The 3325-nt window shown below is 40.4% G+C and overlaps 1 pseudogene across 1 annotated transcript; it reads left to right on the top strand.

Annotated features, from left to right (window-relative positions):
- The first annotated feature begins 1338 nt into the window (after positions 1-1338).
- LOC111529374 lies at positions 1339-2719 on the top strand (annotated as a pseudogene). The gene has a single exon (XR_002727408.3). The product of XR_002727408.3 is annotated as a histone H3-like centromeric protein A pseudogene (transcript).
- Positions 2720-3325: the final 606 nt, after the last annotated feature.

Raw genomic sequence — 3325 nt, 5'->3', positions numbered from 1 at the left:
AAAAAAAAAAAAAAAAAAAAAAAAAAAAAAAAAAAAGAATATAGTAGATTTGGACAACACTATCAGCTAACTTGATTTGATTGATATTTGTAGCACACTTCACTCTACGATAGCAGAATACTGATTTTTTCCAAGTGCACGTGGAACATTTATGAAGCTAGACCACATTGTGGCCCATTTTTAACAGTCTCAGTAAATTCAAAAGTATTAATCATGCACAGTATGTTCTCTGTGAAACATACTGTATATGACAAATTAGAATTAAATTAGAAATCAGTGGCAGAAAGACCCTTGAAAATACCCAAATATCTGACATCTAACTTGCTTCTAAGTAACCCATAGGTCAAAGGAGAAATCTAAAGGGAAATTAGAAAGAAATTTGAAGTGAACGAAAACAGAAAACAACATAGAATATATGGCAGGCTGTCACTAAAACAGTGGCTAGAGGAAAATTTTTGTCATTAAATATTATAGTAGAAAAGAAGAGGGGTCTCAAATCAGTGACTTCAGTTTTCACTTAAAGATGGAAAAAGAAAAGCAAATTAAATCCAAAGTAAGCAGAAAAACAGAATAATAAAGATCAAAGTGGGAATCAATGAAAGAAAAAAGGGGGCCAGGATCCATGGCTCACACATGTAATCCTAGCACTTTGGGAGGTTGAGGCAGGCGGATCACGAGGTCAGGACGAGGAGATCAAGACCATCCTGGCTAACACAGTGAAACCCCGTCTCTACCAAAAATACAAAAAATTAGCCAGGAGTGGTGGCATGTGCCACTACTTGGGAGCTACCAGCTACTTGGGAGGCTGATGCAGGAGAATTGCTTGAACCTGGGAGGCAGAGACTGCAGTGAGCTGACATTGTGCCACTGCACTCCAGCCGAGGCGACAGAGCGGAGACTCTGTATCAAAAAAAAAAAAAAAAAAAAAAAAGAATAACAAGAAAACCTCCCTATAAAGAAATTCAGGCCCAGGTGGTAATAGTAGTGAATTTTACCCAATATTTAGGGAAGAAATAATAACAATACTTCACAAACTCTTCCAAAAAACTGAAGAGGAGGAAATACTTCCCAACTCATTCTATGAAATCAGCATTAAGCTGATACCAAAATTATCCTTCTACCCTGACCAGAGGAGAATATTAGAAGAAAAGGAAACTATAGACCAATATTCCTCATGAACATAGGGCAAGAATTCTATGCAAAAGTTTAGCAAATGAAATCCTAAATATAATAAAAAGGTAATACATCATAATCAAGTGGTATTTATCCTAGGAATGTGGGGTTGATTTAAGAATAAACAACAAGGGAGCGAGCGATTTGAACGCGAGCGGTGCGGACTGCGGCCAAGCAGCGGCTCCTGTGAGGCTCGCGACCCAGCGCTCTCTGGGCTCCCCAGAAGCCAGCCTTTCGTCCCCGGACCCGGCCGCCCCAACAGGAGCCGTGGGGCCGGGCGCCGGCACCCTCCGCGGCGTGCCATGGGGCCGCGACGCCGGAGCCGCAAGCCCGAGGCCCCGAGGAGGCGCAGCCCTTGCCCGATCCCCGGCCCCTCCCGGCGGGGCCCCTCCTTAGGCCCTTCCTCCCATCAACATGGTCAGCGGACACAAGCTTGGCTAAAGGAGATCCGAAAGCTTCAGAAGAGCACATACCTCTTAATAAGGAAGTACCCCTTCAGCCGCCTGGCAAGAGAAATATGTGTTAAATTCACTCGTAGTGTGGACTTCAATTGGCAAGCCCAGGCCCTATTGGCCCTACAAGATGCCGCAGAAGCATTTCTAGTTCATCTCTTTGAAGATGCCTATCTCCTCACCTTACATGCCGGTCGAGTTACTCTCTTCCCAAAGGATGTGCAACTGGCCTGGAGGATCCGGGGCATTGAGGCGGGACTCGTCTGAGCTCCTGCGCCCAGTGTTTTTGTCAGTCTTTCCTGCTCGCCGGGGGGATGATACCAGGGACTCTCCGGAGCCATGACTAGATCCAGTGGACTCTGCGATGCTGTCTGGACTTTGCTGTCTCTGAACAGTATGTGCATGTTGCTTTAAACTTTTTTTTTTTTTTTTTGAGAAGGAGAAGACTGCGTGACTTTCCTCTGTAACAGAGGTAATATATGAGACAATCAACACCATTCCAAAGGCCTGAAAATAATTTTCAGATAAAGAGACTCCAAGGTTGACTTTAGTTTGTGAGTTACTCATGTGACTGTTTGAGGATTTTGAAAACATCAGATTTGCTGTGGTATGGGAAAAAGGATATGTACTTATTATTTTAGATCTTTCTGTAGTATTTACATTTTTTACTATACGTACATTTGTACTTCTATTTTACACATAAGGGAAAAAATAAGAGGAGAGCACTTTGAGCAGTTGCCTGGAAGGCTGGGCATTTCCAGCATATAGTCCTCTGCCCTTCAGAGTAGTCTCACCGTTAGTGGCAGCATCAAGTAACTGAGTGGACTGTGCTTGTCAACACATGTGTAGCTTTTCAGAAACTTAATTGGGGATGAATAGAAAATCTGTAAGCTTTGATGTTCTGGTTCCTTCTAGTAAATTCCTGTCAAAATCAATTCAGAAATTCTAACTTGTAGAATTTAACATTTTACTCTTGTAAATCATAGAAGATGTATCTTATCAGTTCAGGATTTTAAAGTACCGTTTCGATGCTTTAACAGGTATTTTTGTAGTTTCTTTGTAGAGAGATAATAAAAATCAAAATAATTATTTAATAAAAAAGAATAAAAAATAAATCAACATAATTTGCTATATAAATAAACTAAAAAATTATATGATCACTGTAGTCAATACAGATAAAGCATTTGGCAAAATCCAACATCCATTTTTGATAAAAACTGAGGAAAACTAGGAATAGAGGGAACTCCCTCAAGCTGATAAAGGGCAATTCCAAAAATTCTTCAGCTGGCATCACACCTGATTGTGGAAAACTGAATACTTTCCCCTTCACATCAGGAACACACTAGGGCTGCCTGCCCTCACCACCTCTATCCAGCACTGTATTGGAGGCTCTAGACTGTGCTATCAGCCAAGAAACAGAAATAAAGGACATTCAGGTTGGAAAGAAAGATATAAATGGCTGTTATTCATGGATGACATCATTGTCTATGTAGGATACTCAATAAAATCCACAAGAAGTTATTAAGTGGGTTTATCGAGGTTTCAGCATAAATTAATGTACAAAAATCATTTAATGAAAGATTTGTAACTCAAGATTAAAATGTAATGTGTATGTTATTGGTTGGATTTAGCCATCCCAAAATGTATACATATTGCAAAATATCATATTGTATACTATGAATAGACAAAATTTCTACTTG

This window comes from Piliocolobus tephrosceles, unplaced genomic scaffold (genome assembly GCF_002776525.5).
Source record: "Piliocolobus tephrosceles isolate RC106 unplaced genomic scaffold, ASM277652v3 unscaffolded_31804, whole genome shotgun sequence".
NCBI classification, from domain to species: Eukaryota; Metazoa; Chordata; class Mammalia; order Primates; family Cercopithecidae; genus Piliocolobus; species Piliocolobus tephrosceles.
This window is presented reverse-complemented; position numbering and strand designations above follow the sequence as displayed.